The 22,966-nt window shown below is 41.5% G+C and overlaps 1 long non-coding RNA gene across 4 annotated transcripts in view; it reads right to left on the reverse strand.

Annotated features, from left to right (window-relative positions):
• LOC147996638 (uncharacterized) overlaps positions 1-22,917 on the reverse strand; it is an 80,072-nt gene extending 57,155 nt beyond the window's left edge. For all 4 annotated transcript variants that reach the window (XR_015672787.1, XR_015672788.1, XR_015672786.1 and 1 more), the window contains exons 1-2: positions 22,839-22,917; positions 21,812-21,853 (exon numbers count right to left, since the gene is read on the reverse strand). This is a non-coding gene — a long non-coding RNA (uncharacterized LOC147996638). The remainder of the gene's footprint in view (positions 1-21,811; positions 21,854-22,838) is intronic.
• Positions 22,918-22,966: the final 49 nt, after the last annotated feature.

A 22,966-nucleotide genomic window follows, 5' to 3' on the forward strand; every position in this document is an offset into this window, starting at 1 on the left:
CAGAGCAGGTCAGAAGTAGGCAGCTAGCAATGGGGAGGGTGTGCAGCAGGGCAGAAGCCTTTCTAGATGTAGACAGCACACAGAAGGATTGGTAGGACACTTCCAGGGTACATTGTGAGGATCTGATGAAGACTGGAAGCCTTCAGGGTGACAGTCTCCACCATGCAAGCGCAGCAAGTTGGTTGTCCCCAGCACACCTCTGCGAGCTTGCTGAAGGACCAGTTCTGAGCACATAGCATAGCCAGAGCACCAGCAGATGTCCTCATGCCACCCTGCACACAGTGAACCACAGCCACTGCAGTGCTCCCTCCCACTGGACACCCTACAGCACCCTCTCCGGAGAACATTACTCAGAAGCCTGACTTCAAAGGAGAATCACTAAGGGGATCTTCTGCTGCGGAATACACAGGAAGGGTGGGTGATTGTAGCAAGACGCAAGAAACAGATGCACATGCATTGGGGTATGCATGTGTGCAGAAGTTAGAGGTCAGTTTAGTTTCCTCAATTGCTTCTGCACATTACTTTCTGAGGCACAGTCTCTTCCTGAATTTGAAGCCTACTGATTGGCTACACTTGCTGGCAAATAAGCCCCAGGGATCTTCCTGTTTCTGCCTCCCCTGTTCTGGGATGACAAGTGAGCAGTGCTCTCTCCAACTCTTCATGTAGGTGAGAGGAATTCATGCTCAGCTCTTCTTGCTTTCGTAGTAAGCATTTTACCAGGCAAGCCAGTTCTGTAGCCCCTCTGCTTAATGCTCTTGATGGTAAGATAGCTACTTTATGGAGCAGGCACCATAAAGAAGTTTCAGATAAGTCCCATTTAAGTAACACTGGCTCTTGGAAATTTTAGTTTTAATATTTATACATTTTATTTTGTTTACCATTTTTTCTAAGTGCCTCAGTAGTATTTTCTTTGGTTTTTATGGCCACAAACTTTCTTACTAAGAAGTTTTAGTTCACTCAAATACTTCATGCATTATTTGAAAAAAAGTACCTAGGGGGGAATTCCTGTAAGAAGAGTAAACCCAATTTAACAGAAAATGTATAAAGTTGTTGACGAAGTGCTTTGTATGTGTTCAACCCAGAGGAAGAATCAGCCGCTCTCTGGAGTGTGAGGAATGTGGAAGACGCCATACCTCCTCTGCTGGCTGGTGCCGGATAATGGTTCATTTTAGTGTCAGGTTGGCTGTATTGAATGTTGACTTCATATAGCGAGGATGCAAGGGGGAGGGGGTCCAACCCAAGCCTCTACTGTTAAATGAACTCACAGGCTACAGGATAAACGTTATAGGTAGTGAAGGCGAGTGGGTAGCTAGTTTTATTGCTCTGGCTCAAACTCCTCATGACTGTGTGTGTTTTTATGGAAAGACTGTATTTAAACAACATTCTAACATGAGATTTACCAGAGAAAACAAATTCTGTGAATTGCTGTCTTGATTTGTAGACTGTCTTTCCCTGTCGATAGCAATAGCACTGTAGTCAGGATGTTAGACCATCCTCAGCTATAATAATGGATTGTATACTTGATTTAAAATATCTGAAATTGGGGCTGAAGAGACAGCTCAACTGCAGGGAGCACAGCTGGTCTTCCAAACAACCACAGTTCTATTCCCAACACCCACATGATGGCTCACAAACACTTTTATCTGCAGTTCCAGGGACTCTAACCCCTCTTCTGGCCTCTTTAGACATGAGGCACACAGGTGGTGCACAGATACATTCAAGCAAACACTCAGACACATTAAATATTTAAAGTAATACAAAATACCTTTTTAAAACATCAGGATTACATTTTATGTGTGTGTGCCCAAGGATTTCCCTATGCCAACAATAAAGGACATTCATCTCTACAGTCTATCACCTCCTCTATGTCTGGAAGCCAAATTTCTGCTTCAGAAGTCTCTCTGTTGTAGGGGAAATCTAAGCTCTAAAAGTCTTTGACTCCCAAGGGTCAACTAAGCACCATGTTTAATCCATCGCATAAAATAATGATGATGTGTGGTACAATTCCCAAACTATGCTATGCCAAGAGAAGAAGGAGAAAGCAAGGAGATGGATGGAGATGTCCAGCTCATGATTCATGACCCAGCACAGGTTCCAAGAATTAAATGTCAGTGAATTGCAATTGAGTTTTTAAAGAAATCCATGGAATTCAAAACCTCAGTCATTTTCTAAACTTAGCTCTCATCTAAGTATGGCTTAGTAAGTTCTCACTTCTCTAAGGCAGGTTCCTCATAACTGAATTTTTATCCCACCCTCCACTGCAAGTATGATGAAGAGTAAGTCTCTATTACAGTATAGACAACTGGGAAATGCTCCTTAGTCTCACATACATATATGTGAGAACTTGATTAATGTTCAGTCAAGACTTTAAGTTAAGCAGCAGATGCTGAGCGGTAAATATGAACTAAAGAGGAATAGGCAGGGGGTATAAGATAACATGGATGTTTCTAGAATAGAGAATAGCTCTACATGTTTTAGAGTGAAAAGGAAGTTGTAAAAAAAGACAGAAACTGAGCACATAATGAATGGTATAATCTCAGGGGAATAACTAGCTGGGGATAGAACATTGGGGACAAAATCAAGAGAGCAGAGGGACAGCAGATATCCATGATGAGAGCTGTAGGCCCCTCAGAGAAGGCAAGGATGTCAAGTACACCTTGTCACAATGGTGATGTTGGAAAGGAGAGATGGGAACAGGACAGAATGGTGAGAGCAAACAACATTCAGGCAGAGATCTAAAGGAAAATGTGTAATGCTAACTGCCTCAGTGAGGTTGAAAAATGATTTGGGAAACACAAAGCTCAAAATATGATGAGATTGTAGGTCCACACAGGAAAGGGACAGGGATCTGAAAAGATCTGATAAAATTTCAAGAGTACAAGAGAGGTGGGACAGAGTAAAGACAGCATAGGCCATCCACAGTAAAACTTGCTCTATCAGTACTCGATGCCTGCTTTGAGGATCAGAACCGAAGTGGATTAGCACCCAACTGACAATCAGACAGTGTAATGAAAAAAAGAGGATGCTTGAATTTAAGGGTACCCATGATGCATTTAACCTAATAACCCTGAGTTGCCTGTGCAGCTGTTGAAGAGGGAGACAAAAGCAGGTTAAGAACAAGAGCAAGCATGAGGAGAAACAGGTGAGTAGCTGTTCTCCTACACATGCCTCTCTGAGAGCATCTACAGCCTTCTCCTCCATGCCTCCTGTGTCCTGGCAAATTGACTCCTCTGCAACCTCTTGCCTAAGAGCATCTCCCCACCATTAACCCCGTATCCTTCTGCTCTTCTCAGCCTTCAAGACTCACTTAAAATATCCCTTTATAAAAGTTAACTACCCACCACCATATACAGGAAGGGAGAAGAAGGGGGAGAGGAGAATGCCTAATATTCTTTCCAATTCCTAAACACACACCATTAGCTCACCAAAAGCATGATTCTTGTCAGACCAATAGGACACTGTGAGAGGCCAAATCTTTTAAGTTCAGACTTCATTTCAGAGTACTCAAACCCAGGTAAACTAACAGGCCAGTACCTAGCTAGCATTAGTTTCCAAGTAAACCCCCAATAAAAACCCAAGTCTAGCTCCATTCTCTAGGTTAACCCCCAAGAAGACCAGCGTCTCCAGGTTATTCTCACATCAAACCTGCACTTTCAGGTTACAAGCCTGCCCCTTGCCTAACAACCACCAATGAAGAGAGAAGCAAAGATTAAATTTATGTTATGACTCCCAACACCAGCCAATTATGTTAAAGGCCATAGTAGCTCTCCAATTAGATACTTGCCAGGCTAAAAACAGACATACCTACCTCCAGCTTGCTATTTTCTATAAAGCCTTGCTCTCCACCAAAACCATCCTGTGTCAGTGGTGAGCTGGGACCCCTAGCTAGCTCAAATAAAATAAAGACCCTGTGTGCTCCTGTCTGTTATTGTGGGGCGGGGGATCGCTAACAGTTCCCTAACACTACAACTGTATAACTGACACAATTCCAGTTCCAACCTAGCTCAGTGAGGAGGATGTGCAGGTTACCTGTCTGGAGAAATTTGAAGGAGAGGACACAGAGTTTTTCCAGCACCAAAACAAAACCCAGCACTTGAAGATGGATCTCATTCAGCTACAAAACTGTCAGGAATAAGTCAAGCCATTAAATTTTTACTTAAACTTTAATCCATAAACTTATAAATGATACAGCTTCATCCTAACACAGGTACAACTGCTCAAACTTTCTACAGGGTGGCACCTATAATACATCACTGTCGTTTTATTAACCACACATGGAGGCATGTGAGTTTTAATGAGGGGCATTGTTGCAGTGACAGGTTCTCAAACGATATTTAAGTTAAATGTGAATGATGCCAATGGGGAGGGGAACAATATGCTGTGCTTTCCCATGGGGATTTCAAAGACAAACATTCATTAGTGGAGCTTTCATGTGGACATGGAAATTGTAGGAGTGAAATAGCTCATATATAGCCAAGGAATTCATGTGGGGATTGGAAGAACATTGAAAAGGTGTGGGCTTGTGGTTTCAAACGACCATAAGATCTATATGGAATGAGACTCAAAATAAGGCTCTTACAGAAATAGCAGACAATTAAGATTATGGTCCAATCTTCTGTTCAACGTGTGCTCAAGTGAGAAAAAGTAAATCTTCACAGTCTTGTGTGGACACATGTCACAGTTACAAGAACTTTTCCTCCAATCCACATGTGTTCCTTCTCTGCCTCTTCTACTGACCCTTCCTGCTCCATAGGAAGCCTTAGGAATTTTCAACACAATTCCCTTCTCTCCATATGCCTACTTCCTGTGCCTTCTAGGTCACTACTCTGACTTCATTCACTATCTCTTAAATTTGAACTTTCTGACTCTGTTTATTTCACAAGATACAAACTGGACTGTTATTTCCAATTCTTTTCTTAATATAGCCATGGCCTAGCCTGTGGTCCTTCAAACTCAAGATATTCAAGGATAATATCATCCTTAGAAAATGTGCTTTTCTGTCTGTATTTCAATTGCAGAACTAAATTCAGAAGAGTGAAGAGGTTAGATTTCAGAACCAGACAGAGAATATGTGGCCTCTGTAAATTACTAACAATTTGCTAATTCTGGTCTGATCAGGTGGTTTCAACAAAATAACACATGCCTCATGACTTCAAAGTGGTACTCATTCTATGGGCTGGGAGTTCAGGGTTAGGGCACCAACACACTCTGAGGATCTGGCAAGGACCTTCTTTTGGCAGCTGCCTTTGCTGGATCCTGACATGTTAAAGAGAAAGGTGTTTGCCTGGCCTCTTCTTATAAAAACACTAATCCTATCATAAGAATTCATGACAATATTTAAACCTAATTATCTCCTCAACATTCCACCTCTGAACACCATTATGTTGGGATTAGAACTAAGCATCAGGTCTGAGGATGCACAACAGTTCCTAGCATTCACATTGGCAATAACTTTGTCAACATTCCGTCTCTGAACACCCTTGTGTTACCATAAGAACTAAGCATCAGGTCTGAGAAAGCACAATAGTTCACAGCACTCACATGGGCAATGACTTTGGAGAGGTTCATTCCTTTTTGCCTTTTATGATTCTCAGAAACTTTTGAAGATGATACAGTAAATGCCTATTAACACTTCAGTATTAATCATGTGACCTGCATTTATCTAAGTTATCTTTTGCTTCTCTCTTCCTTTTAATTTCCCCTTCTCCCTAGCAACTAACCATCAAGGTTTGTCCTTTCAGCTTCTAAAAATACATTTTAACATATGTCTTCCTCCGATGTCACTCCATGGTGATGCTAAGGACCTGCACATACCCCATGCTGCCCATTTCTAGGCTAGTCTAGTTTTCACACCATCCCCAGAGATAGCTTCAGTGTCTCTATCAGGCCATATCCTTTGAAACACCTTTGGGGCTCATCAGTAGCTCCTTATCATGTAAGCCCTGCAAGCTCTCTAGTGTCTGATGTCTATGGTCTTGTTGGTTGCCTACCTTTGTCTTACACTATCACAGTACACGATGCTTCCTTGCCTCTATATCTGTTTCCTTTCCTACACTCTGAGTTGTCTCCATCTCTTGTCTTGTGGGATTTCCTGCTCAAATCAAAACCCAGCTCAAATGTGATTTCTAATTTGTTTTTGCCACAAAACCCCAACTGGCACAAATTGCTCCCTTGTGTGTTTTCCCACAGATCATATACAAATATGTAATAGCCCTTATTATTCTATGTATAATTATAATTTACTTGTCGTTCTTCCTGTTCTGGCCCAAGCCCCTCAGCAGAGATACATAGAGTGAAACAGTCATTGTGCATTAACAGTCCCTGCTATGGTTCCTGGGGTCTGCATGTGAGATGGTTCATAAATGTCTGTTGAGATTAGTAAACAAATAAGAAACTGTAACTTTAACAGTGCTGCCTGTTGCCGTTAAACATTAGCAGTTATCATTACTCATATGTGGCTCCTACCATGGAACCTGTAGATCTGTGTGTGCGACTTAGAGCACTGTAGAATCCAGAAAGACAGAAAGAGGCAAGAGGCTATTGGTAGGGAAAAAAAGATCTTAGTGTAGAGGGGAGAGTAGAATAAGGGTGATACGAAGGATAAAAGAGAGAATGATGGGGAGAGAAGCTTAAGTGTGAAGATAGAAGGGTGGGGCAAAGGGATCACTAACACTAAAGCCATATGGAAGCCTACTATTATATAAACTGTGTGTTCGTGTGTGTGTGTGTGTGTGTGTGTGTGTGTATGCACATACACATGTACACATGTGAACATTTGTGTGTGGGTGTGTGTGTTTGGTGTGTGTGTGTGTGTATGCACATACACATGTACACGTGTGAACATTTGTGTGTATGTGTGTGTGTGTATGCACAGTGTGTGTGTTTGGTGTGTGTGTGTGTGTGTGTTTGGTGTGTGTGTGTGTATGCACATACACATGTACACGTGTGAACATTTGTGTGTGTGTGTGTGTTTGGTGTGTGTGTGTGTGTGTATGCACATACACATGTACACGTGTGAACATTTGTGTGTATGTGTGTGTGTATGCACAGTGTGTGTGTTTGGTGTGTGTGTGTGTTTGGTGTGTGTGTGTGTATGCACATACACATGTACACGTGTGAACATTTGTGTGTATGTGTGTGTGTGTTTGGTGTGTGTGTGTGTATGTGTGTGTGTGTGTTTGGTGTGTGTGTGTGTTTGGTGTGTGTGTGTGTGTGTGTGTTTGGTGTGTTTGGTGTGTTTGGTGTGTGTGTGTGTGTTTAATTTGAGCAACCCTACACAGGTGACAATGCTCTTCCTAGTAACCTTAGTTTGACAAATGAAAAGACCCATACCCAATACAGTATACCTCCCCTTAAGCTGTTAGTCACAGGTATCTGAAAAACTCTTGAAACAATACAGGCTGTTGCCATTGCTCTTTGATGCCACCAATACCTGATGGTGAGACCCCCATCTCTGAAGACACCATACACATTAGTCATAAGACATGGAGAAATCAAGTTGGTACTGATAAAGGAGTTTCCTTCCTGCCGGCTAACTTTCCTAGGACTGGAAGGCGCTATGCAGGATGCTGAAAAGAAAAAGAGAACATTATCGATAGTCTGAAGCAGATATAAAGTTGTGAGCTACAATCATGCTAAGACATGTCTAAGTCCCTGGGCCTACTGCAACTAAGGGCTGTGTTCGTGGTCTGTGCTATTGCCAGAAACCATGTGGAAGTCCATGATCCCTGCTCCCACTGACTATAAACAGCAAGGAAGCTACTTGTGCAGTGCTATCAATGTCTGCAGATACATGGTTGACAAAGAGGGCTATGAAAGGCTTCTGTGACAGACCCTACACTCACCCCAACCCCCATTGCCTCACAAAAAAATGTAGCATCCTAAACAGGAAGGCAAATGTGGTAAGAATGCTAAATTAGCTCTCCACAATTGATGGCTTCTGGCCGAACAGGGAAACACTCAGTTTTATTTAAGGGGCAGGACACTGAGAGTTTGGCTATGCTCTAGTAAACATATAAGTAACATGAACTGGATCTTTTATTTTTATTTTATTTTTTTAATTTTGGGGGCTCACAAGGGTGAGAGCAGATATGGAAGGTTTTGGAAAGAGTGTGATTAGGTTGCATGATGTGAAATTCCCAAAGAATCAATAAAAATATTATGCTGAAAACATGCATTGTATGTATGTATAGAATTATAAAGTAATAAAAAGTTTTAATAGAGAAAAATGTTCTTAGACTATGACACACACACACACACACACACACACACACACACACACACACACACACACACACGGTGATGAAACCCAGATCTACGTAAAAGAAAATCCCTGCAAATAAGCATTAACTCAGGATAGAGCATCTCTAAATTTCACTTCTGTCTTTGTCAGTGATACTGTGTTATGAAGAGACACCATGACAAAGAAAGTTTTTGCTTGCTATTTCAGAAATTTAGTCTATTATTATCATGCTGAGCAGTATGGTGGCACATAGGCAGATATGATGCAGGGGAAGTGGCAGGTCGAGTTCTCTGGATCTTCGGGTACCAGGAAGAGAGAGCCAATGGGCCTGGCTTGAGTTTTTGAAACTTCAAAGCCCAATCTCAGTGACATACTTTCTCCAATAAGGCCACACAAACACTAAAATCGCCGTACCTACTACAGTAAGGCCAAACCTATCTCAACAAGGCCACACCTCCTAATCCCTCTCATGCAGTGCCATCCCCTAATTACAAAACACTCAAATATAAGAGCCTGTAGGGGCCATTCTTATTAAAACCACCACAACTTCCAACCCCCAATTCTATGATCTTCATAGAAACTGACAGAAGTCTTTTCTGTAGGCATCTACAGCTCAGGCTAATTTGCATTAGGAGAATGGGACTTAGTAGGATATTTGGGAAAGGAATGCTAGCCTCTTCTATCAAATTAACTTAAATAAACTGGACTTTGGGAATTTTATCCTTTTCAATTGGTCAAAACTGAATTTTGTTCAGTAGCTGACCCTTGGAAGATAGTGAGGAGAATGCTGGTTCTAAAACTTTGTCAGCGTGAGTAGCATGTGAATACCCAGAACTACACATCTGTTAGGGGGATCTTATGTGTCTGTCACGAGGAAATTGGAACAAACTTCATGAGACCTGTGCACTTAAAATGTTATGATGTGTTTTTGAAATGGGCCTCCTCCGGAGCCTTCCATTTTATTAGGTAATTACAAGCAGATAAGCTTTGTTTGATGACTCTAAAAATGTAAACATATTTCGCGGTCAAAACTGTATCACTTTTGACGGCTTAATTGTGTGAGAAATCTGTCAGGCCCTGGTGGCCGATCAAATAGGGCACAGTACAGATTTGTTGCTGAAGGGTGTGACAATATGCTCAGTTAAACAGACACAGTGTGTAACGGTCTGGTGCTGTCTCAGGAGGCATTGCCAGTGTTCTCTTCTGGGATTAGGACAATCCTAACACCTGGAAATCCACACACCGAGATGCTCAATCCTTGAGCTTGTATTTTAAGGATAATTTTTGTCTTGGCTTTTTGTCTGTTTTTCTTTTTTTATATTCAAACTCAGTGGAAATTCTCCTGTTTCATTCTGCTGCCCTGAGTGTCTCGGCTTCCTTTGCTGCCTCCCTGAGTTTCCTGAATATCTTTACTGTTAAAGAAATCACTCATGGAATAAATGAAATTTCAGTTAACTTCTCAAAGTGATCAATTGTTGGTTGCAATGCATTTTACTTGAAGAATGTCTGCCATCTCTTAGAACATAGAAAATACATACATATGCTTCAAAATAATGGAGTGTTAGTATAGTAGAAATTTCAGAAAACTTCAATGTCCTTTCAGTTGGGTAACTTCACATAACAATTTTGATTTTCTAGGCCAGCATAGATCATGGGCATGGATGGTATGTGCTAACTTTTCCACACACAAAAAACCTGACAATAAATATATATTGCTTAAGATACAGGGTTTTTCTATTCTAAGGAAAGAGGATTCTGAACACCAGTTCCTGACTACACGTTACTGTGCTGCCACCTGCTGGATTGGTTTTGCCTAGCACATCTTATTATCTGCTACAGACTTCTTTCTTCCATGAGTGCACTGACAACCACACACACACACACACACACACACACACACACACACACACACACACTTTTTGTTAACATCACTCCCATCCCTGCCACTCTTTTCCCAGCAGTGTGTGCTCCTGTAGACCAGTTAAAAGGTGCTTCAACCAATTATAATCTTACCAGAGCCTCTCACATCCTTTAAGACTTTAACCAACAGAACCATGAAGACAAGCTTGTTGAGACAAGAAGAAGCTCAGCAAAGCTTGCACTTTGTGGGGTGCCAGCTGTCTCCAATGGGCTTGCTCATTAGAAAGCTGCAGGTATACATCCTGGAAGTAAAGCAGAAGTCATGGTGTCCAAACCTCCTTGTCCACCCTGTGATTGACAGCAGCTTCCTGCAGCTCCTGCAGCTCCTGCAGACTGTGTCCCAGGGTTTGCCACCAAAAATCTTGAGAGAATGACCTATTTCTTAGCAAATAGTTAATCAGCATTGAGAGGCCAAGGCTACTCCATCTTGGGACCAGCCTCTATCTTTAAAGAAAAAAAAAAGAGGGGTTGGGGATTTAGCTCAGTGGTAGAGCGCTTGCCTAGCAAGCTCAAGGCCCTGGGTTCGGTCTTCAGCTCCGAAAAAAGAAAAAAAAGAAAGAAAGAAAGAAAGAGAGAGAGAGAGGAAAGAAAGAAAAGAAGGAAGGAAAGAGAAAGGGAGAGAGAGAGAGAGAGAGAGAGAGAGAGAGAGAGAGAGAGAGAGAGAGAGAGACAGCCTGAGAATTTGATCTCAGCAGAATCCAAGTTGTGCCTGTGTGCCAGGAAGGACCCCCCTCGGCTGTTCCTTGGCCAGAGTCACTCCCTAGTTATTTTCTAGCAACAGTTAGTCAGAGATTAGTCTGATTGTTTCAGATGTACTTTTAGACCGTTTGTGACTGCATATGGTCTTGCTTCAGTGCACCCACCTGTTGGCTTGTAGTCATTCTACGAGATGCTTGCCAGACTGAACACCCCTCTCTTCCCCCTCACTTGCTCCTATTTTCAAATAAAATGTTTCCCTGATAAGGGTTCGAGGCTGCTCCGCCTTCCCTTCCTGTCCTGCTGTGTCAGAGTTGGGTTAGAGGAAAGCCCAACACACGCTTGTAATAAAGAGACCCTAATGCTATAACATCAGAAACGGCTCCTTGGTGGTCTTTTGGGGTTCACGAAATGCTTCCTGGCACACCATACCTGTGACCAGAATCAAACAAATTAAAATGCATTGGATAATTCTTGACTGTGCTGCTTTTAGAAGAAAACTAGGCAATAAATTAGTTTACTGAGTGGTACTTGTTTTAGTATATGTGCTGCCGAAGCAAGCACTGAATGGTACTTATTTAATGAACAGTATTTAATATGGGTCACTGGTAAAATTTCCCCTGATCCTCTCTATCCTACAACTGCACACAAATGGGGTTGACGGTATGTGCTGCAACTCCAAGGCATGATAAAACTCTGAGTTGTTTCCTGAATCATAAAAATGGAAAAGAGGCCGGCATTTATCAAGTGCCCACCACTTACTAGCTCTATTCATGAGCACCATCACATCTTATCTACGTTGCAGCCTGGACAGGTAGACAATCACTCTCACCACTAGCAGTGGTTGAGGCTCAGAGCAGTACTGACAGCTTAGGTTTATTGGCTGCATGCTGTTCGCCTGCTGTTGCCTTTATTACTTTAGGGGGACCTCAGCAACTAAACCTCAAACCGCATTAGGAAGCGGATGCTACCATCATTCTCATTTTATTACAGGTGATCCTGAGACATTGCATAACCTGCTCAGAAGAAATCACTCAGACAATGAGTGCAGCCTGGGTTAGAACCCAGGCAGATCGGTACAGATGTCTACCTATTGACACAAACATCACAGGAGTTATTGTTGTGTGTGTGCCATACAAAACATACAGCACTCTTGGTTCTTAGAAACTGATAATTGTGTGTTGCTGTCAGACATGTTACAGGAATTGCTCATTTAAATTCTGCCTAGTAATACAGTATTGCCCCATTTCACTTTGATGAACATGAGGTCTGGAGAATAACAATGACAGTGATAGCAAGCACTTACCTGTTCCTTAACAGTGTCCAGATGCTCTCCCATCCAAACTGTTCTACATACAGTGCTCACTACTGAGAACAAAATCAGTCCACTCTGTAGCCAGGCAAGGTGGCTGAGAAATAGTACTTGGGCTTGAACTAAGGTTGCAAAGCTATCAGGAGGCAGAACAAGGTCTCTAGTTCCAAAGTGCCAGAATTTTAACCACTCATCAAACTATGGGACAATGTGAGCCAGCTCATTGCTACAAATGGTTCAACTTGCCTCGTACCAAGTAAAATAAACCAGCCCACTTAGAAGAGAGTTTCTCACAGTGTAGATTTGCACAGGTCAGAAATGGTAAAAATAAAAAAATTAAAATTAAATAAATAAAATATTCTATTTGTTCCAAAATCACTGAGCACCACCTATGCTCCGGATGCTGAAGTTACGGAGATCAAGTCCATACCCCACTATGAAGAACTAGATGAAGAACTAGTACACATAGATAATTAAAATATAAAAAAAGTTACAGTTGGCTACCTAAATCAAACCCAAATTTATGAAAACACTCTATGTTACCTGGTTACACTGACCCAAATCAGTTCACACAAAAGGCAAAGCTAGCATGAGTAAGACAGAGTATACCTTCATCAGTACATGGAGTAAGAGGCTTAAGATATCACCATAATGTCTGTAATTTTATTTAAAAATCAGTAACATGTAAGTGTATGTTACATATGTATTCATGTTTCAGGACAGATTTACAATATGTATATTCCTCTGATCACAGAGTTACCTCTAAGGACCATTCCTGCCTCGTAGGCTACTGAGCCCTGAGTCCTCAAACCTTCCCAGTGCAGCCAGTACAAAATGCCATTGTAAAATTAATGAGAATTTGTGGCCCCAAATTACAGAATCCTGTGCAACTAACTTTAAACCAAAAGAAAAATTCTCTAACTTGGTTCATGTGGCTAGAACTTCCAATGGACAGACATGACTTAAACAAAACTAAATCGAAAAATTCAAGTGCTATATTCAAAATCTTCCTTTCTCCCTCCCCTTCCTGCTCTCCTCTCTCTCTCTCTCTCTCTCTCTCTCTCTCTCTCTCTCTCTCTCTCTCTCTCTCTCTTGATTTCCACTATCAGCTCTTACAATCTATGCATAACTTCTTTCTATAAAGTAGGTTTCACATTCACATACATCAGCTTAGCAACTCTACTGGAGACAGAACTCTCTCCCAGTATCCCTAAATAAATTCTAGAGAATGCTACATTCTATCTGGTATTTCCTGGATTAGCCTTCAAACAAGTCCAACAAAATCAAAGACAGCTCACTGATCATTTCAGGAGTGCGGGCAGTCAAGAGACAGATACAGAGCAGAGAAAGTTCTAGAACATCGAAGTTGGCTTCCAGATCCTTACGTTCTGTGATTTATGATAATGAGCAAGTTTTCTAAAGAAATTTTGCATATTTTTCCACAAAGTGGGAGTATGCAATTTCTGAGGCATTTCCATTTTGTACCTCAGTTATACAATGGTGTGACATCACATAACATCCTCTGGGGAGACCATGTTGCACAAGACAACAGACTCCAAACTTACTAGAACTCACCCTTACCCGAGGAGAATCCTTCTGGAAGGTATTGCATTAAATACAAATTCCTCCTGATGAGGGGTCTGGGGAGTGTCGGAATAAAGTATTGGGAAAGACAACTGGAAGCAAGGGGTTGGGAGAGTAGAGTTTGGAGAGTGGGGTAGAAACCTATTGCAGTAGAAACTCCCAGGAATCTATGACAGTGACCCTAGGGAAGACTCCTAGTATTGGGCCATCTTCTGAAACCAAGCAAGGCTTCTAATGGATAGACTGAGACACTAACCCAGTCACAAAACCTACAATTTATTTTGCCTGCAAGATGTGCCAGGCTTAAAGGTGGCACAGAACTTATAGGAGTGCCCAACCAATGACTGGTATAGCTTGAGACCCATGTCACAAAAGGGAGCCCTTGACACTGCCCGAAGGTCCAGAAACTAGAGACCGGATAGCCCAGAGACCTAGAATAGAACCAAACATGACTGAGGGAGTGGGGGAGGTCAAAGAAATGATTCCTGTGATGCTCTGCTAAAGTTGTAGACCAAAGCCTAGATAATCCTCATCAGAGAAGCTTCATCCAACAACCAATGGAAGCAGGTGCAGAAACCCACAGCCAAACATTAGATGGTGCTCAGAGAATCAGTGAGGAAGGATTGTAACAGCCAGAGCGGTCAAAGGCACCATAAGAAAACCCACAGAATTAACTAGCCAGGGCTTACAGAGACTCAGAGGGGCACACAGGGGACCAATAGGGACTGAACTGAAAACCAGGGGATCCTGTATGGTGGTTCTCTGCATGTATGTTATGGTTGTATAGCTTGGTATTTTGTGAGACTCCTAACAGTGGAAATAGGGGCTGTCTCTGACTCTTTTGCCTCATTTTGGACCCCTTACTTCCTGCTGGGTTGTCTTGTCCAGCTTTAATATAAGAGGATATGTTTCGTCTTACTGCCACTTCGTATGTGATGTTTGATTGATATCCCTCAGTGGAGGAAGAATGGATCTGGGGAAGAGGATGGGGGACTGGAGGAGAGGAGTGAGGGGAAACTATGGTCAGAATGTAATATCTAAAGAAGAATGTTTTTTAAAGCTTAGAAATGGCAACTAACAGCCGAGCATTGGTATAGAGAAGAGCTTTAGCTTCCCGACTTCCCTCAGGGATCCCAGACATCCCCAAGGGTCTGAGTTACATGTTAAGAACATTTGTTACTGCACCCCAGTTTTATCACATTGGAGGAGTACGCTTGTCCTGAACCTGGTCTCCTTCATCTTAAAAAGAATAACAACACTTCCTTCCTAAGGTTGCTATGAAGATCAAATATCTGTTCACATGAGCCTGAGAGCCAACAGAGAAAACTACAGTTATTTTGTGCCTTGTAATAAACAACACTGTTAATTACCATAAAAAAATCTTTCCCAATTTTTTATAAACTATTCTTCCATTTAGCTGGGATTTCTGTTGACCATAGGATTCAACCAGGCTGTCAGCTTTCTTCCCTGCCCCCATCCCCCAGGATGCCCTTCTAGGAACAGAAGGGAATGGCCAAGGGGCAGCTAATTTTCTTCTTCCTCATCAGTAGGCTACATATTCTGACTGTGCTGTATAGGACAGGAACCCCAAGCTGCCCTGAGGCTAAAGAAGTGTGAATCACCTAGAGTAGCACGTGCTTGACCAGGCATGGTCCCAATGGAAGCCAACCACACCGCTCCCAAACAGACAAAGAAGTTAGAGGGTCCTGATGATAAAATTCTCTGCAGGTCATCTCTCTACCACCAAATTCTAAACACAACTTAACTTTAAAGGCAGAAAGTGGGAGCAACTTCTGTCCTGATATAATAATTCAGCTGGCACCTTTTCTTTGGCTGAAACAGCATTTCATGTCCTCAAACTGTTTGTCACAGTCTCCCTCACCCCTAGTATCTTACTCAGGCCCTCAGTCATTCATTTATGTTACTGTCTAGCCCCAGTAAATTTTGAGGATTTTTTTTTGACCCTTGACTTTTTTTACTTCTGGCAAATAAATAACCCCCATTATAATAATGTAAATGTTAAAACTAGATTATTTACTTCGGTGTGAATGGGTTTTCTCAAAAGTTTCATAAAACTTTTTTGAGACTAGGGAAAGCAGAACAGGATGGGAGGACTGGGATGAGGAAAGACTTAACAACCATAGAGAGCACCTTGAGGTAATGCCTGCAATATCAGTGCCTGAGGCTCACACCCACTGTGTCCTTAGTGACCTCACTCCATCCCCAACCCTTTCAGGATAAGGTTTATTGATCATGTTCTGACAATCCTGATGGATCAACATCAATGTGTTTAACTTCCCTGCCCTCCTTGAGTCTGCCTAAACCTAGTTTCCTCATACATACACAAATGTATTTATACCTCTGTGCACCTTTAGGAGGCCGTGGTACAATTCTCCTTACCTGCAGCCATCAGCTCTGTATTTATTGCCTGAGTGAATGCTTTTAGCATCCCGAGTCCAGTTCTTACACTGTAATGAGATACCTGGAAAGGCCTTTGTCAGCTAAAAGGTGTTTGAATTTTGTCGGTTTGTTTGTTCATTCATTTATTGATGGACAGCTTCAATCATTTTCATCACAATTATGACGTTCTACTGTAAATTTTTAATGTATCTTTTCTGTTGTCCCACTACCCTGCCCCAACATATACTCAAGAAAGCACAACAGGGGATCTGCAGCTGACACCTTACACAGTTTTGCTTTTCAGACTCCAGCAGGGCCAGCCTCCTTGACCTAATTAGATTTCTCCACCTCCACATGGCTAGTAAATACTATAATTAATTTATAAAGGACTCTGAAACACCAGCTGGCAAATAAATTCCACCAGATTCCTACAAAATGAAAAACAGCAGTTAAGTTGAAGAGTTATGAAGTGTGCGTGTGCACGTGTGTGCACTGTAGTCTCCTAGCCACTGACTTTCTGAAATGTCAATTACAAATTATACCAAACACACACTATTTGATCATTTTTTAACAACACATTTATTTTAAATTGTAAGGAAGACTGTGTGACAAAATATGCTCAAAGATGTAACTTTGAAATCTGTGAAATGTGAGTGTCCACACCGATTCGTACTGGAAATTCATATTTTCTAAGCACACTATTGGCTGTTCTCAAGAGAGCATCAAAGAAAAAAGTGGACAATCAGTTTAAAAAGGATTTCAAGTGCTGGCTGGCAGCAGTTACCCTTTCAAGAGCCATGGTTGGCAAGACCTTAAAAAAAATGGCTCCTAAGATCCCTGTAAACTGGGTTATAACCTCTCTCTGAGTATGGGAGTATAATGGGATGTTCTTCCTTTTGTTCATTTATGTAATACAGCAAAAGTGGTGGAATATGTTGTCACATTGGATATAAGACTCTGGCTAAGAGCTGTTGTCAGCAGCTGTAGCAGCAGCAGCAGTAGGATTGGGAGAAGCTCTCCTGTTGGCTTCGGAGCAATAGGCTCCATGTTTTCAGAGGCCACATGATGCATGTCTGAGGTCCGTCACTAGGAGCTGTGAGAAAGCCCTAGCCAATATCTGAAAAGAAAATGATGACCTCGATACTCAAAGACTGAGCTCTAAAAACCAGCAACCAGAACAGTTCAGAAGAATCCAAGCTTCAGTTGGGATCACAACTGCAAATCTATACTTTGATGTTGCATGGTGAGATATTGAGCAGTAAAAACCAAATAAGCCCCTTTCAGTCTTCTCAGCAACAGAAGCTGGACAGTTATAAGCATATTGTTTGTGCTGCTAATTTTGTGTTAAATTGCTATTCAGCAAAAAAAAAATAAAAATAAAAAAAGAAAGAAAGAGGAAAGAGAGAAAAAACTACCACTACAACAAGCTACCTCTTTCTTTGTCCTTTTTCCACATGGGACCTCCTAGCAGTCATCATGGCCCTGAATACCTGACATAACCAACTGGGTCGCTGGTGCACACAGAGATAGACCAGGGCAACTAGAACCTTGGAGAATATAGAGTTACAGCTAAGATAGTGCACTGGGGTCTGCAGAAGGAAAAGAACAGACTGTTTAGCAGAAGTACCTCTCTCTAGCAACAATTTTATTATAAAAGTAATTTTAAATTATGGGCCCATCTGAAGTATAGCAATTTATTGATAAATATGTGGGGTAAGGAAAATGTGCTACACGGCTACTTATTGTCCGGTTAGTACAGATGAAAATTTCCCCTGCTCCCAGGAGGAAATGGTTTGGTTTTTGTGTCACAAATACCATTCCTGGTTAATGTCATAGATCTCACTGCAAGGAGAAGGCGATGACACTGTTATTCACAGTGACATTCTGCAGCCCTTTGTAGTGAAACAGTATAAATGCTTCTTTGGTTATCTAATGCCATCTGTTCAGAGCCTATTAAATCACCACTCGTAACCCACAACATCCACTGTGGTGTCTGTGAGCCACTTTCCAATGACCCTCAAAACAGCATCAATGTGTTTGTGGAAGAGGACCCAAATGCAAGTGTTACCCAGAAAATATGCTATGTTATGTTACATTATGTTATTTTGTACAAAAAACATAAATAATTATTGGCATATGGTAGCATTTATAGAATGTATAGCATTTACAAGGCAACTCATCCACGGCTTCTTCTGATACCTCTGGACCTTACCCATGGCAACTCTAGAATTTCAACACTGCAATGCCAACTGGGAGCCTGACTTCCCACATAGCTACCATCAGCAAGGACAGGTACAGGACCCCAGGCAGGTCATGAAGCAATCTCTTATTAGAGTATGCAATGCCCATCATTTGAACGAGACTTTCAACTACCCAGGAGAGCAGGGTGATGCTGTGTCAATTAAAAGCAAGAAAAGACATGGCTGAAAAGGAAAAGTTGGTTTTACACTGCCACAGACAAAGCCCTGGGAAGAGATAATGCTTTTTTCCTAACATGCCCTCTGGAACCCTGGAAGGCAGAAACAATGGAGGCAGAGACAAACAAAAGGAATCTATAACTACCTGTACCTCCCTGGGAAAAGGGCAGAGTCCACACACAATTTCACAAATGTGAATTCTCTAAAGTTCAGCAGTGTGTAGTGGGTAGGCCAGAACTCAACCTATCACAAATCACCTTTTAATCATTTGTCAGAATCATTTCAGTGATCCAAACTTGTATGATCCCATTTTTAAAAGTACTGTCCTGGTCAGTGGGAACTTTAACAATGCTTCCCCCAGGGGCCTGGCATGGAAATGTAACCCTAGCTCACATCACATTAAGACAGCCCCAGGGCTCTAAAGGAACATCTGTTGGACCCATACACAACAGCAAGAGAGCATCCAGAGAACCTCAAACCCTAAGTGTCTCATCACTACCACCAAGAGACAATAAAACAGCCCAGGGTTTCTATGGAATAGGACCCACAAGGGAACCAGTTTGGAGTAGCCCAAAACACAAGAGACTGTGATCTCTATAAGGAAGGTTTCCCTAAGCACAGCTGAGCCAGGCCAGGCTGAGAGCCTGCTTGCTCAGGTCCAAGCATGGTATTATAGCCTCTGACTGACTGTCTTGTGAACTAAAGATGCAGGCAGTTGGTCTTAAGAGATAAAGTGTACTACTGAAGCACAAGAGCTTCTCTAAGCCACTTTCCAGAACCGAACTGTGCTCTTGCCCAACATGAGACCCTTCTTCTTGGACTCCTCTTAGACTCCTCTTTTTGCCTGTTGTGCTTTGGCTTTAGTTGGGGGGAAGGGTGGTTAAAGCATATATGCTGACATTGGTTCTTAGCAAGTAGAGAGCCATAATCAAAGAGCTAAAGACTTACATATAAAAACATGTAAGTCAAAAACTTAAATATGCCCACAGCACCTAATTAACCTCTTAGAGACCAAGATTTGCTCGTGTGCATGGTAATTTATTAATCAATAATACAGCATCATATATAAGAGCAATTTGCATGGATTATTCACTCTGAATGTTTCACCATGATAGGTTAAGTGTATCCAGGAGATGAGACAAAATTACCAAAGGATTAGAATAAAAAAAATGGGTAATTGTACTTTTCTTTCATTCTAATAGAGAACTACTCTTTACCCTAGGAATATCCCTCCCTGAAAAGCCATCTATGGCCTGTGAACTCACCTGTTGTGGTTATTGGCAGACATACTTTTAAGTTGTGCTTATTTTATCTCAGACTGACTACAGAGGATCTTTCTATTAACTTGACTATCCTAGAAACTATAACTACAGTTACTCCTTTATTATAATAACTGCATGACATTTTACTAGCTCTGGTTACAATCCCAGTCTCATTGGTGACCACTGTACAAGACTAACTCTGAAGTTATTAAACTGAACCTAAATGGAATGATACAGGCTTTTCCATCTTGTGTCTGGATTTCTCAGTTTAATGTGGGTAACATTCACAATGTTCAATGCAGCTTCAATGTCATTCTTACTGTTGCATGTTGCATTTTACTAAATGACTATGTGATTATCTGTTTGCTCTGGCTCCCATTAACAAAATCTGGAAACTTACAACTGGGAGCAACATGAGTAATGACATTATGAACACTGTTATACATACCTTCAGTAGAAACATTTGCAGGGCTTAGGAAACACCCTAAGAAGTTTCAGGGTCATAGTGTATACATGCATTTGTTCAGATTTAGTTGGGTCTGACAAGTATTTTCCAAATTAAAAAAATGCTACTTGACTTGCTCTGGGGTTACATAAAGCTCACTGGATTGAAAATTCCACAAGACAAACCTATTGTAAGCTGAAAATAAATTGAACATGCCTAACTGACTGAGCATAATAACTTTGTGACACTGTACACTATAGAGTATAAGTCCTTCACCCTCATGACAGCTCACTGTTACTACCCAGAATCTCAAGTATATCAATGTCGCTATATTACAAAAAGTTGACAATTCAAACTTTGAAACACCCTGGGTATCATATCCACACCATGATGAAACTAAAATAATATAAATCAATCCATGTGCAGATGAGGACACATTGCCTACAATGTACAATAAGGACTCTGGCCACCCTCTACCCCTCTTCATTCACTTTGATGAATGGATCATAGTTTTACACATTATGGTTTATTTTGTAGTTCCATGATTTGCAGCAACAGAAGACAGAACAGGTTCACTGTTGTCTGTCTTTCTCCATTAACCATATGGAAAACTTAGATAAAACTTGCCCTTATCTGTGGGCAAACTACCACAGAGAGCCAAAGCTTAGTAGTGTGTGTTTGTTGGTTACTTCATTTCATTTTGCTATTTTTCTGTTGTAGCTGGCCAGGCATCTAGCTAGTAAATCTATAGTAAAGGCACAATCAGTAATAATTGAATTAATTTAAAAAACATTTTTCCAGCCATATGAACTGGGGAAATGCATATCTGTGAGCTACCGGTTTGTAAGGAAATACTTAAATGTTTCACAGCTCTCCTCCCACCCAGAGTGAAAGTACAGGAGAAACTATACAAGGAAAGGAAGTCTCCATAGTCTTCCAAGTGTGGCGGAAAAGCATAGCACACTTTCTCTTTCCCTCACCACTTCACCCTTTGTTAGGGCCCTAGTCAAATGCTATAGCTATGACAAGCTGCTAAAAATCCAAGGGAAATCTCTCACAAAAAAGGAATGGGGGAACACTGCAAGACAGACTACATGAGAGGAATCTAAGAAAAGAAGATGGATGGAGAGGTTTGTCCTCCAAATCTAGTATGAATCCAACCAAGTTCTGTGTTCAAGTATCAACTGAGCAAAGCGGGATGGAACTGATTCATGTAATGAACTACAATTAAAAGTATTACTAAGATACTAAAACAATCCAAGTGTTTATATGTAGGACAGACTCAAGACAGCAGGGGCTGGAGAGTTGGCTCGGAGCACTGCTTGCTTTTCCAGAAGTCCACACATGCTGATTCACAACCATCTGTAAATCCAGTTTCAGAGGATCCACACCTTCTCCTGGCCTCTGAGGGCGCCCAGCATGCATGTGGTACACAGACATACATATAGACAAAACATCCATACACATAAAAGCAATTTGTTTAAAGCACAGCAAATACTCAGAGGAGCCAACTGATATAGAACCAGTACTCACACGCCAAGACTGAGCCTGTGATGACAACCAAAGGATTGCTTGCTAAAAGAAAATAAAAATTCTACATTACCCAAGATAAAAATCCAGGGAAAAAAAAACCCCAGTGATTATACAGTGCCAAATAGCTGGGAAAGTGTGGACAACTATCAAAATAAAATGCAACCAACAGCTTTCAGGTGAGATGATCAAGATGGATATAATTATCAAAGGTGTTACATTAAAACCAAAACAGTTTAACAACGTTTTTCCTGGATGAGCTATATGCTAGAAACCCCATGTAAATGCAAGAACCTGTGTGTATAGATGTTCACGAGTGTTGATCAACAATGGCAAAACATGGGTTTTGTGGGTTAACTATAAGAATAATTGTGACAAAGGGCAGGGTTTGGAGCTTAACTGTCAAAAGAAAGAATTCTGGATATGTATCATTAAAATAAAAGTGAGCTACATGCAACTGTCTGCAAACTCAGAATCTATGCCGAACTAAAAGCAACCCCCTGTAACAGCAGATTATCCCTGTTTCTCACTTTAAAAAATAAGCCTACAGTATATGAACTAAGTCTTTTATAAAGCAAGAGTATAAACCCAAAGGGCCAGTGTTAAATCTGGGGAAAGGTAGTGAGCTGGGGTCAGAAGACACTAGTAATTGTATCAATACTGACAATGTTCTATTCCTAAAACCTTTGGATGGCTCTTCCGTGTTCAGGTCTTATCTCTTACAGATATCAAGTATTTTAAAAGCTAAGTTTTTAAACAACAGCCCAAAAAGGAAAGTTGTCTCCCTTTATTAGAATGACTTTTCCGTCCAAATACTAAGCAACCGGACTACACAAGCCAGGTGGAGCTAAAAGTAAGACTCTGTTTTCTCACAGGAAAAAGCCTAGCGTTTTGACGTGGCCTACAGAACCTGACAGAGGTTCGAAGTGGTATGGACGAAACAGTAAAGTCCGGAGAAACCTGGGCTAGGCCTCGGACTCTGTCCAAAAATAAAAATAAAATATCTTCTCCCAAGACTCGAACCGCCCACCTTATCGCTCGCCCGAGTGAACCCTAGGCAACGCGCAAGCCCGTGGGCTGCCGAGGCTCGCCGAGTCACTTCCGCCTCTGAGCACTTAGCCCCGCCCCGGAAGCGGAAGTGTCTTTCTCTAGGGTCCT

Source organism: Rattus norvegicus, chromosome 2 (genome assembly GCF_021556685.1).
Source record: "Rattus norvegicus strain SHRSP/BbbUtx chromosome 2, alternate assembly SHRSP_T2T, whole genome shotgun sequence".
In the NCBI taxonomy this organism is placed as follows: domain Eukaryota; kingdom Metazoa; phylum Chordata; class Mammalia; order Rodentia; family Muridae; genus Rattus; species Rattus norvegicus.